This window comes from Canis lupus, chromosome 13, assembly GCF_011100685.1.
Source record: "Canis lupus familiaris isolate Mischka breed German Shepherd chromosome 13, alternate assembly UU_Cfam_GSD_1.0, whole genome shotgun sequence".
In the NCBI taxonomy this organism is placed as follows: domain Eukaryota; kingdom Metazoa; phylum Chordata; class Mammalia; order Carnivora; family Canidae; genus Canis; species Canis lupus.
In genome coordinates this window covers 1,172,878-1,186,901 of record NC_049234.1, presented here as the reverse complement: position 1 = coordinate 1,186,901, position 14,024 = coordinate 1,172,878, and the positions used below count along the sequence as shown (strand labels likewise).

General features: G+C 35.6%; 1 long non-coding RNA gene and 1 pseudogene across 1 annotated transcript; both read right to left on the bottom strand.

Moving 5' to 3' along the window:
* Nucleotides 1–252: 252 nt before the first annotated feature.
* On the bottom strand, nucleotides 253–11,680 carry LOC111098488. The gene is made up of 4 exons (XR_005368253.1): nucleotides 10,272–11,680; nucleotides 9,462–9,528; nucleotides 3,434–3,510; nucleotides 253–690 (listed from the first exon to the last, which is right to left on the bottom strand). It is a non-coding gene; the product is annotated as an uncharacterized LOC111098488 (long non-coding RNA).
* On the bottom strand, nucleotides 5,016–6,237 carry LOC606993 (annotated as a pseudogene).
* Nucleotides 11,681–14,024: the final 2,344 nt, after the last annotated feature.

The window sequence follows — 14,024 nt, the reverse complement described above, 5'->3', positions numbered from 1 at the left end:
TACCTTTACATCAAAAACACTTCGCAGGAATTACTCATCTTTGTTGATAGAAAGGAGGATTGCACAGAGAGATGATGTCTTCAATAGAGGGTTGTGTTTGGTGAAAAGAAAATAAAAATTCTAAATGTAACTAAGTAGTAAATCCAAAAGCCATTCCTTTCGAGACAAAATTCAAATTATGTTTCTACTTTCAGAATCCTTTTATCATTACAAGAGTTATTCTTCTCTGGTTCAAATCTTGCTTACCTCCTTTTTAAAGTTATTCCTGAAAACATTAGCCCAGATGACCTAATTTCAGATGGCTTATTTACCTGTTCATAGATTTATATGCCACCTGCTTTTGCTTTTTCTACAGATGCAAAGTCAACCTCTGGCGTAAAATTCTACTTTTCTCTTTCTGCCACACAAGTAGTAAATAACATTACCCAATAAATTTTAGCATTTCCCCAAATGTGTAGGATACAAAAAATGTATTCATTCATGTGAGATATAAAAATGTACACTCACACTTCTGAAATCAACAACCAGCCATTTCACACTTGGGCCAAAGGCAAACAAACATAATTCTCACTGGCAGCTGGACAACATTCCAAGCTGCCACCACATTAATTAACTCACCTCAATCAGATTCCACTTCGACTTGCACAGCTTGCTGCCAAGACGCCCAGCAATAAATTTTTAGGCTAAATACTGAACAAGGTAAGGAAATACCATATGGTATGTTGTTATAGAGGGTGAGATATTCTTGTTTAACACTGGTAGCAGGATTTTCTGTTTACATTTTGTTGTTCTCATGCGATTTAAGAAACATGAATATATATTCTTATTTGTCTTATTGCTTGTCTTATTGTGGTGGGGAATGGGACACTAACAAGATAACAAAATTCCTTTGTCTATAAGCTTCTATAGTTGATATTCCCTAAATTTCAGGGCAACAGCTTACTCACCAAGTACTGGGAACCTATTAATGGTAAATTATTAGTATTAAATTTGAGGAGAATATCAGAGAACAAAGAACTCAAATTTCTTTTTCATTGAGATCTATTGGGAATTTACAAATAAATAAAAACTACTTATAGTTGAAAGAAATTCAAATTTGGGAGTTTAAAAATTTGAGTCCGGTTTCTGCCTCTAACTGGTTGTGTCACTTTGGCCTAATCACTTGACTTCTCTGATATTATTTCCTCATCTGCAATATGAAGCAATGTGATGAAATGAGTGGTTCCTAATCCTTAATGCACATATCAATTTAAGGAATTGGTTAACAATGCAGATTCCTGGATGCCACTCCTAGGGACTGAAATTGATTAGGTTTGATGTGTAGCCCAAGAGTCCTCATTTGTAATGAGGCAAGAAATTCTTTTGCAGATAGAGAACCCATACTTTGAGAAATACTAGACTCTATAATATCTAAGATCCCTTTATTTTTAACAGTGTATTATTTAATCTACCAGTCATGTTATTGCTTTCACAACTCATGGTGTGATTTTGGGAAGAGGTCTAATTGGGAGTGATGATTCAAGACTTAATTTGCATTAGGAAGTTCAAATGCCTAGTTTAAAAGACTGGAAACACAAGAATACCACTAGCCAAAGTCACATAAGATTTTTCTGGGGTTGTGGGATGAGTGAGAGGATTAATAGCTGACTGGCTGCTCCCCCTAAAAACCCTGCCTGTAAAAAAAAAAAAAACAAAAACAAAAAAAAAAACCCTGCCTGTACATATAAGAACTCTCCAAATCTAGACAAAGAAAAACATTGAAAGCCATCTGCAAATCAGCTTTATTCATAGTCTTTATCACTCACCCAGCAGAAGTACTTCTGTGGTTATTTTCAAGATTTTATTTATTCATGAGAGACACAGATAGAGAGAGAGGGAGGGAGGGAGGGAGGGAGGGAGGGAGGGAGGGAGGGAGGGAGGGAGGGAGGGAGGGAGGGAGAAGCAGGTTCCATGCAGGCAGCCCAACACAGGACTCAATCCGGAGACTCCAGGACCAAGCCCCAGGCCAAAGGCAGGTTGCTAAACCACTGAGCCACCCAGGGATCCCTGTCTTTCTGCATTCTAAGGATGTTACTACAAATAACAAATGTTTTTATAAATGAAAATAATTTCATTTATTTTGCTTTTTGTGTACCTAGTACATTCTCCTATTTTAAATGCTAGAAATCAGAAAAATATTTCATACTTGTTTGCAAGTCTATAAAAGTCTAGGAACTTTTGGAAATCTCTTTCTTCCTAGCTCCTAGGACATGATTCAATAAGGAAAGTAAAAGGCTCTTACTAGATCGAATATGCTTTGAGTTAATTTCAGATAGGTGCATATGGATTTAAGTTGTTTTTTTTTTAATTTTTATTTATTTATAATAGTCACAGAGAGAGAGAGGCAGAGACACAGGCAGAGGGAGAAGCAGGCTCCATGCACCGGGAGCCCGACGTGGGATTCGATCCCGGGTCTCCAGGATCAGGCCCTGGGCCAAAGGCAGGCGCCAAACCGCTGCGCCACCCAGGGATCCCTGCATATGGATTTATACTAAGCTATGTATCTTCTTCCATCCAAACCCTTTTATAGCCAGCAGAGAGCTATCCCATAAGACATCTGTTTGAGGTAGCCTAAAATTAGGAAAAACGCAACCTTAACTGGCCCACATAGATTATTAGTATGCAGCACAGGCCTTTCTCATCATATTACAAACTCAACAGACTCGAAGTCTCAAAAGCAGATTTCATTACTTCACTACTTAAAACTGAAATCAGGGGTACTTGGCTGGCTCAGTGGTTGAGCATCTGCCTTTGGCTCAGGTCGTGATCCCAGGGTCCTGGAGTCCTGCATCTGGCTCCCCACAGGGGGTCTGTGTATCTCATGAATAAATAAATAAAAAACCTTTTTTAAAAACCACGAAATCAATGGAAGGCGTTCAAGGCAAACTTACTTCTGAGAGTTGAGCAGACAGGTCTGGTTGTTGTGAACGATTCATATGGGGGAAGGTGGGAGAGATATGGCTAGAAATGTAGGTTTTGGGGAATCATATTATGTCAATTAAAACATACCAACTTCCTTATTTTCTATCAATGGAAGATGTAAAAAGGCAATGTAACTTGCTTTTTTATTTATCTGCACAAAAGAAATCTGATTCTTTTAGATTTAATCAGTTTCTTCTTAGCTACTCTAATCACTACAAAAATCTCCAAATTCTAATAAGGTTCCTTACGGGATGGGTGCATGGTCTCTTATTGATCATTGTGTTCTCCTCAGTTACTAAAATCACTCTCTTAGTAGATGCTCAGTAAAGAATGTTGGACTAAAGATACATTGGCTGAGAAGTATTGAATTCTGCTGCAGACTTCTTCATCCCCTGCAGGTGGTGCTGGGAGACAGGTTCTTTGTTTATTTACTTATTCATAACGCTCTGAGCTGTAAAGGTGTTCTCCGTACCTGGTTTAAAGCTGTAGTAATGACATTTCGTCCTTCCCTTCACTCTAGTTACTGAGTCACAGAAGAGAGCCAAAACACTGAAAAAGATGATGAAAGGGAAAAGAGACGCTAAAGTGGTATCGCCTGCCCTTGAAAAGATTCTGTAGGACTTTCAGGGAAAGAGACTTTGTACATTTCTACTTTCCAAAAGAGAACATATATTCAGGAAATTATTCTGTAGTATTGAACATTACCCCAGATCTACTGTATTAGCTCTGATACTGTAATTGTCAACCCTATACTTCCAGTATTTCTCACCATGGTTTGATAGGACTGGTTGCTGGTATTTGGGACTTCAACCTTTAAGACTTCTTATCCACCCCACAACCTATCCACCATGCCTCCCAGTCACAGCTGCTCTCTGCTCTATAATCCTCCAGTTTAAGAAATGTATCGCTACCTTCTAATACCTGAATCTCCCACTTAATTGAGAGCTGCTATAGGGTAGGGATTATGTCATTATCATCTTTGTATCACTAGTTCTTACTTGATGCTTGGAATGTAGTGGATACTTTGGCAAAGTAGTAGACACCAAATGAATTGAATGAATGAAGCAATTAACAAATCAGTAACTGCCTGGAACTAAGCACGCATTTCTCTTCTATCATTCTTGTCCTGGAAATTTCTGAAGCCAAAAGTAGAGATCTGTGACTATAGCCATAAATAAGGAAGCTGGTATGTTTTAAATGACATAATATGATTACCCAAAACCTACATTTCTAGCCATATCTCTCCCACCTTCCCCCATATAAATCTTTCACAACAACCAGACCAGTTTGCTCACTTTCTCTGATATGCCTTATGCTTTCCCAGCACTGAAATAATGCCATCTCTCTATTTTTCTCCCAGTCTGTTTTCAGCAATAATTCTCTAAGTAGTTCTCAGGGAGCTCACAACATCAACACTTTGTTCGTAAAAACAGTAACATGCTGTTTGCCTTCTCACTCTCATTCTTTTGCAAATGAACAGTGGAATTTTCCAGAGGCTGTATAATGTGTAATATCACAACAGAAGCAGGTATGAGAATCCTGCTGTCTTCTATTAAGCCATATATTAAAATGAAAAATGTAAAACAATAAGCATTTTTTTTCACTAACTGGTTTTGTTTTAGAAAAATATAGTTATTTTTCATAAGAATATATTATTTATGTTAACATGTATTTTTTTTAAATAAATTAATAGATACTTATTGGGATGCCTGGGTGGCTCAGTGGTTGGGCATCTGCCTTCTGCTTGGAGCTTGACCCCGGGGTCCTGGGATCAAGTTCCATATCGGGGTCCCCGCAGAGAGCCTGCTTCTCCCTCTGCCTATGTCTCTGCCTCTGTCTGTGTGTCTCTCATGAATAAGTAAATAAAATCTTTTTTTTTAGGTATTTCAAGTTTTGAAAATATTTATTACAAGAAGATTCCCTTTCCCATATTAAAAGGAAAGCATATTACTGGAAATATTCAGAGGATGGAAACTAGGTTAAACCAATTCCCAAGTCTTCATCAAATAAGGTTATAAAAAGGTAGTTTGGAACTTAAAATTAGGGAAGCCTATACACAATTTAGAGGGGAAAGAGAAAAACAGAACAAAGTGAGAATGATCGTTTACACCTTACAGTCTTTAATTAAGCACATAAAACTGTACTATTTAATATATTTCACCACGAACTTTTTGTGAAATTCAGATCGCAGTGTATCATTTACAAATCTTATGTCTTTCTTCTGATCATCTACACCTTTTGCACAGTTCTTGAAAACAACATCGTCGTCCCACCTTCTTTTAACTTTGAAGTTGGCTGAGGCTGGGATGGACCAATGAGATTGAGGGTTTCCACTCAAAATATTTTCCATATGTATTCTTTCTTCTTCAGCTTTCTGTTCTTGTTCCTCCCTGGCCTGCTCTTCAGCTCTTTCTTTTTAAAAATTTTCTAGTTCTGCAAGAAGAGCTGCAGTGTCATTATCATCACTCTCCTCTTCAAAATATTCATCCTCGTCTTCCTCATCTGTTAGAGGATCATCTGCATCAAGGTTGGCAGCAGGAATCTGGTCTAACAGAGGCTTCTTTGACACCGACGAGGAGGTTGTATGTTTTCTTGTTGGACGGTCTCTATTTTTTTCTCTTGCAGCAGCTTGCTCTCTCTCTTCCAGCTCCTTCCTGAAGTCATGGTTGTGACCCTCTTCAGGGACATCCTGAGTCGTTTGTCTATATTTTATCTTTGTATGAGAAGGTAGGTCTCTACTTGAATACTTCTTTGAGAGTTGGCTCAAATCACCTTCTCCTTTTCCTCTCCCACCTCTCGCAGGTTCAAAAGTTGGCCTAGCTGCTGTTATCATCTTTTATGCTTTAAAGAAAAACTCCCAGAAGCCTCTGCCAAATAAATAAAATCTTTAAAAAAAAAGATATTTATTGATTTTCTTGATTTTAATTTAATATGATAAATACAAAGAGATAGAACCCATGTAAGCAAAAACTCTTTTGGGTCCTCGGTAATTTTGAAGAGCATTTTAAGAGTCCCAAGGCCAAAGAGTTTGTCAATGCTGATCTAAATCTTCTGTATCCTTTAAAGTCCAAATCAAAGCCTTCCTCTTTGATAAGCTATTTGCCATTGCAACTAGAAAGAATCTCCTCTGTCTAATCTGAACACTCAGGACACGTACACACTTAGGGTTCTTTTGCACTATTCACTTAATACAGAGCTTTACCAAAAAGGATAATATTGTTATGTTGATTAAGAATGATTATTAAAGACCTTTTTGTTTGATGGTGAATCATAAACAATCCTTTTCCAGTCTCTGATGATAATCTTCCCAGCCTTCAAGGAAAATAAAGGATTTTCTTGACTTTTCAATCTCCCTTTTTCACTGAAGATATTGATAAAGTTACATGTATATATAAAGCATTTGTTATGTATTCTTTAAAAGATTTTATTTATTTATTCATAGAGACAGAGAGAGAGAGGCAGAGACACAGGCAGAGGGAGAAGCAGGCATCATACAGAGAGCCTGACGTGGGACTTGATCCAGGGTCTCCAGGATCACGTTCTGGGCTGCAGGAGGCGCTAAACTGCTGTGCCACGGGGGCTGCCCCTGTTATGTATTTTTATTACAAACCTAAAAATGTTCATTGCAAAGGAATGAAACATAAATTAGAAATTTAAAATTTATATTCACCCGCAATGCCATCAACCTGAGGTAAAAACTGCTAACATCTTAGTGTATAAATCTCCCATCTTCTACTCTACATTTGTCTTTTCACTGAATTAAGTTATACTGAAAATACTTCTATCATTTTTATGATATTCTAAGATGCTTTTTTGTTTCTTGCACTTACCATCATACGATGTCATATAGGGATATTTAAAGAAACTGGTAGTGTTCATTTTTCTTTTGATAATGTTCATTTTAGTAAGTGGGTGATAGACACACAGGTATTCATTTTTCTTTAAATTAAATAGGTAGTTTAATTTCCTTTTATGTGAAGAATAACTATCATAAATGAGTTTTCATAACAAATGAATTTTTAAATAATATATTAAGAACACTCTTCTATGTCAGTAAGCATTTGTTACCTTAAATCTGTAATAGTCAACTATATAATATAACTTATAGGATTTATTTAACCTATGTTTAACTCCACTGTTAAGCACTTAAACTATTCTAATTTTCAAAGCTACAAATAATGCTTGGATTGTCTTGGCAAACCAAGAAACACCCTTAACTATAGAGAACAAACTGATGGTTACCAGAGAGGAGATAAGGGGTATAGGTTAAATAGGTGTTGGAGCTTAAGGGGTGCACTTGTGATGACTACCAGGTGATATTTGGAAGTGTTGAATCACTATGTTGTATGCTTGAAATATAAACCGTATGGTAACTAACTGGATTTGAAATAAAAACTTTAAAAAGGAGTTTTTCAAGCCATGAAGACATTTTGACACAAAAATTTGCATTAGGAAACTATGAGGAAGACATGTAATCAGCATTGGAGAGAATGGATCATCTGATTATGGGTGATACTTTCCTTGTACCCAAGTATTTTATTAAAAAACAACTTTACTGGGGCACCTAGGTGGCTCTGTCAGTTAAGTGTCTACCTTTGGCTCAGGTTGTGATCCCAGGGTCCTAAAATCGAGCCCCATGTCAGCCTCCCTGCTCCATGAGGAGGAGCTTACTTATTCTTCTCCCTCTGCCTGCTGCTCCCCCTGCTTGTGCTCTCTGTTAAATAAATAAATAACATCCAAAATAAATTAAAAAATAAAAATAAATTTAAAAACTTTACTGCTGGCATTGTATACCCTAGATCTGCACTGTCCAACATGGTAGCCACTAGCCACATATGTCTATTTAAATTTAATTAAAATTAATTTAATTAATTATATTTAGCTAAAATTAAATAAAATTGTAAATTCAGTTCCTCACTCACACTAGCTACATTTTAAATGCCCAATAGCTCCACATAGCTATTAGCTACCCTATTGGACCACACAGAACATTTACATCATAGCAGAAAGTTTTATTGGACAACATTGATGTAGAAAAATTACATATAGCATCAAATAGTAATCAGTATTATTAGCCAACCCTAAATAAATTTTAACTATATCTAAAAAGGTGATTATTTCTCTGTCATAACATAGGATAATTTCATATGCTCCTAATTAATTGGTTAAAAAATAGTATTAATTGAGCAATGTAGCAAACATGCACTGGAGAACTGTTTCAGTGAACTCACATGAACTATAGAACATTTCTTACTTTCATCCATCCTGTTAAAAATAAATGACAAGAGCATATGTACCCTTCAAAATGTATACGAGCCTCATTTTAGTTTTTTTTAAGTTATTATTTAAAATCTAGTTAGTTAACATATGTGGTAAAATTGGTTTCAGGTGTAGAATTTAGTGACTCATCACTTACATATAACACACCAGGCTCATCACAGCAAGCTTCATAAGTTTTAAAATGCTTACTTCCTATGAATACTAGAGAAATTCTTCTCCCAAAAATAGCTGGGGAATAAGTTAAGTTGTATGAGAATGAGTGGAAGCAGAGACTAATATTAATGTACTTTCTTGGACATGCTTAAAGTTCTGTTGTCTTTTAAACATTCTTTGAGAGGTTAAACTTTTTGAACTTAGAAATGAAGAACACTTGCCTGATGAAAGCAACTTTTTTCCCATTGCCATCTTTCCAAGAACATGGACAGTCAGAGCATTCCAATATATCTCCTGCCAAAGGCTTTTGGAGAATGACTAGAGACTGAGGTTGTTCTGGAACTGGAATCAGCTATATTTTTCTTTCTGTTGTCAGCATACACTGGGAAGTACACCTGCTGCACAGAGCTCATCGTTTCTAAAATAATCTGAGAGTTTATTACTCATGCCAAAACTGTCCAAGTCAGGCAGTTCCAGAGAAACTGGAATTGCAAACAGAGAAACTGCTTTGATCCAGAATTTTCAGGGTGTAATGCTGTGGCTCACTCCCTCATTATGAATGGATTCAGAATAGGAAAAAGTTAGAAGTCTAGCCTATTGGATCAGTTGCTTGTGATAATAAAGCTATCAGAAGCCTGTGATGTGCTTTTGTCTGGTATAGTTTTTTTATTAACTCTTTCAACTCTTTTTTTTTTACACAGAATTGAAAAAAGTTTGGTTCAACAGATACTTTTTAAAAAATATTTAATTTATTTATTCATGAAAGACACACAGAGAGAAATAGAGGCAGAGACACAGGCAGAGGGAGAAGCAGGCTCCATGCAGGGAGCCCAACGTGGGACTCGATCCCGGGACCCCAGGATCAGGCCCCGGGCTGAAGGCAGCGCTAAACCACTGAGCCACCAGGCTGCCCCTCAACAGATACTTTTAACAATACTTTCTGTCACAAAACCAACTACAAATTTGGCCCCACAAGATGCTCATTCTTTAGTGAATGATAGCAACAGATAAATAAGAGCTAGGAGAGTTAAGGAAAGACTGCAAGGAAACGGGGTCACATGACTCACCAGTAAGATTTCCTGGAAGTAATGATAACCAAGGAGAGTCTTGAAAGATAAATGCCTTCTTTCCTAGCTAGGCAAAGAAAGGGTAAGAAAAAGTTTTAGGTAAAGAAAAACATGAGCCAAAGTACAGAGGTGAGAAAACAGCATAGTAAATTCTGGGGATTACGTGAAATCTCATATTACCAAAATAAGTGTCAGGAAGGTAAACCGAGGCTAGAACATTGTATTCCGCGCTAAGATTAATTTTCTACTGCAGGTGTTGGAGAATTATTATATGGTTTCTTAGGACAAGTGATCTGTTCATATTTGTGTTTTAGATGAACTACTTTGTTAGATGCTGGAAACTGTACGGATACAGAAGCTGCAGATTTGAGAAGTATTAGGAATAGAGTATGACCTGATGAAATTAAAAGAGATGCCAAATAATTTTCAAAAGTAGTACTAATTAAGGAATGAAATAAAAGGGAAACTAAATATGAGAGAGTCAAAGTATTCAGGAAGCAGGAAGGACTTTTCATTTGTTTTGTTTGGTTGGTTGCTCGGTTTTTATTAGAACCTCTATGAAAGAAAAGTAGAGAACAGAAATGGGAAAATACAATACAAAAATTTTAGGAAAGGGCAACCCTGTCAGGACTCCTCTAACTTTTGAGAGATTTCTCTGTATCTCTGCTTAATACACTTCTCTTTGCTCAAAAAAAAAAAAAAAAAAAAGGAAAGAAATTACCACATGGAAAACAAAGAAAGGAAGCACTGATAGTACAGTCAGAAAAGTCCTGATAATGACTCTGAGCAAACTAAAAGTCAAGTACTAACCTGTACTAAGGAAATCCAACAGACAAAGATCTTCATTAGTGATACAGAACTGAGGAGCAGGCAGCAATTCTCCTGGTTATGGAGATGATGTAATTACACTGAAAAAGAAGAAATAAAACAGATAAAAATTAACATGTTTAGGAAGATAGCAAGTAAGTAGGTGAAAAAATAAATAAACTCCAAATTAAGCTCTAGATCTCTATGTCTCCAAGAGCTGTGGTATTCAAACCTCAATCTACCAAAAGAATTGTGTGTTCTTTTCTTTTTCTTTTTTTTTCTATAAATGGATGCCATAAAAGTTGTCTTGCCAGTCAGGTACTTTAAAGAGCAGGGAAAATTTTTATTTGACTTAAAAATAAATAGAATCTCTTAAAATAGGACTGTATGGTTTCCTGCCTCCAAAACATTCATGACACCATCTGCATCTTGAGGATTTGGACAAGTATTTTTATTGCTTTTGTAGATGCTCCAACAAAATATCTCATACACAGAAAACTTTTCAAAACTGTTTTAATTACTTATTCTTCCAAAATGAACAGATTAATAACCAAAAGAATAAAAGTAAAGTGGTGCTGAATAGGAAATCCAACGAGTAAAAAATAATGTGCAGGAACTGGAAGCAAAATCTTTTCTTGCTCTTGAGAAAACACAGCCAAAAATCTTAAGATGATGTTGGATTATTGCGCACAGTTCCTGACTAGTTCACCAAGTGAAACAAAAGTTGCAAATGTTTTTCTATGCTTCTTCTAACATTTTGGGAAAGGTTTCTGAAAGGAAAGAAAGCAATCTTAATTTAAGTAAATCACACACACAAACTTGGCAAGCCTGCGAACACACAAACACACACACAGAGGAACACACTTTTTTTCCTCTATAGGAAGAGGTAATAAACTACTTGAATAACTTCCATTTAAATAATTTTAAATTGAAAAAGTATGAAGTATCTCTAATGTTTACAGAAGGAGGGCTCCAGTCACTTTAATAGGATCATTTTTTAATAGGGAAAACAATAAAACATAATTTGAAAAAAAAAAAGGAAGGGATCTATAGCAAATTATAAATGGGTAAAAAATAACTATCTGTATGAGATCTAATATGTTGGGTTTATTTTTTTTTCTTAGATTTTATGTATTTATTCATGAGAGACACAGAGAGAGGCAGAGACATAGGAAGAGGGAGGAGAAGCAGTTTCCATGCAGGGAGCCCTATGTGGGAACTCTAGGATCACGCCCTGAGCCAAAGGCAAACGCTCAACCACTGAGCCACCCAGGTGTCCCCTCAATTGTTAAGTTTAAATTGCTTTTGAATTTTTTATCTTCAACTGGGTAAAATTGCTCTTTGTGGGTAAAATATCTGTTATATAAAAAAATAATGCAATATAAATTTTGCTTATCTGATATAGGACAAAATATAATTTATTGAAATTATATAATTCAAAGCAACTGCCATTACTCAAATAACCAAATGTCTTATTACATGGTTATATATGGAATAATTCAAATTTTTATAATTCAAAATATTCGATTGCATATAATGAATTAACTAATTATAATATTTTAAACAATCCAATTATAAATTTTAACTATTTATGTGTAAAAATGTATAAATGGTAAATGCATACTTTAAAAGACAAAAAAAATTCCAATTAAGAAAACCACATAAAATGAAAAGCATGAGAAACAAATTTACAAAAATTTAGTATAATTAGACCCTATCCATTTTAAAATGTGAAATATAAAGTAACTGAAATTTTAAGCACGTATGCAAGTTAAATAATAATAACAGCAGCCACCATTAAGTGCTTACTCTGTGTTAAGCACCGTGCTGATTATTTTATGAACATTTTCTTATGTAATCACAATCATGTATCAGGGGCCTCACAAAACATCTATACATGTAGAATGCTTTTAAATTTTCAAAAAACATTTTTTCCTGCCAAAAAAACCCAAAACATTCATATAACTCTCATGATCTTCAACATTATGCTCTGAGACAAAAGGCAACTGCAATTATTAGCCCTATGTAAATTATAGATTAAAAAGTAAAAGGATATAGGGGCAGCCCCAGTGGTGCAGCAGTTTTGCGCCGCCTGCAGCCCAGGGCCTGATCCTGGATACCCTGGATCGAGTTCCACGTAAGGCTCCCTGCACGGAGCCTGCTTCTCCTTCTGCCGGTGTCTGTGCCTCTCTCTCTCTGCATCTCTATGAATAAAGAAATAAAATCTTTTAAAAAAAAGGATATAGAGAATAAATCACTCCATTAATAAAAAAGACATAATTACATACTTAGTTCTCTAACTTCTAACCCCAATTCACTATCCACTAGTTAACATTAATATCAGAGAGCCCCAGTGATCCTAAATGTTTTAGGGAATAACTTAAAATTAATCAGCAAGCATTCAGTGAGTTTCTATATTGTATAAAGCACAGAAGTATTTGTGTGATACAAAAAGAAGTAGGAAAAAAGGGAACAATTGCAAAAAGAAAAGAATATAAAATTCCATTGAAGAATTTGGTATCTGAGAAGAGAACATTAATTTTTAGAATAATTATAAAATACCACTAAGTGTAAAATAGCAGTAGTGAAAACTCCCTGATCAATTAACCCAACGCCACTCAAATCTGCTGGTAATAAATTATGTATCTTCTATTATTTGGACTAATAATATTCCAGAAAACTTCATTGAACTAGCCTAATTCTTTGTTAAACAGAAACTCTAATATATAAAATATTGCTACAAAGGGAATGGCCAGCAGCTAGAAAGAAAATACCAGGCAATCTTTTAGAAATTTCTGTTCTAATATATTTGTTATAAGCAGAATTTTATTTGAGTTGAACTTATAAGGAACCAAAATATTTGTCAAAACCTCCCCCCAAAAGTTATTAATGAGTATAAATGGAAAAGTTTAAGTTACTAATGACCATACTTAAAATAAAAATTAAGCAGACATTACTATGGGGGAAAAAACTTTACATGATTATAAGACAAAAAAGAAAAAATATGTGATTTATTCTCAAATAGTATTTGGCTAGGAATATTGTTTAAGGAATGGTAATAAAGTTAAAGTTCACAAAATGTAGAGCTTACTTTAGAAAAAATAACACTGGGGATCCCTGGGTGGCTGACCGGTTTAGGGCCTGCCTTCGGGGCAGGGTGTGATCCTGGAGTCCCGGGATGGAGTCCCACGTCAGGCTCCCTGCGTGGAGCCTGCTTCTCTCTCTGCCTCTGTCTCTCTCATGAATAAATAAATAAAATCTTTTAAAAGAAAAAAGAACACCAAATCAAACATAAGCTTCACACACACACACACACACACACACACACACACACAAGCAGCAGTTAGGAGAAACGTGATAGTTTTAAGATAAAATTATTAGAAAAATGAATACTGAGTTTAAAATAGTGGCATCTGAAAAAAATGCAAGTCAGCAGTTGATTCTACAACTTCTTAGAGAACCAATATGTTGTTATTATGGTTTTTAAGTGTTTGGTGACTTTTGCCTCTTCTCATATATATTTTAGTTTCATCCTTAATTACAAATCATTTTTTCCTAATCTCATTCAACAGCTTCATGCAACTACTAGATAAGTGTCACTGATACTTTAATAATTCTGAAACTAGATCAAGAACAAATCACTCAAGAAACATTATCTAAGTACCATCTATGTGCTGGGCACAGATCTAGGCACTGTGGAATTAAAATTAAATAAAAAGGGCAGCCCGGTGGCTCAGCGGTTTAGTGCCTGCCTTT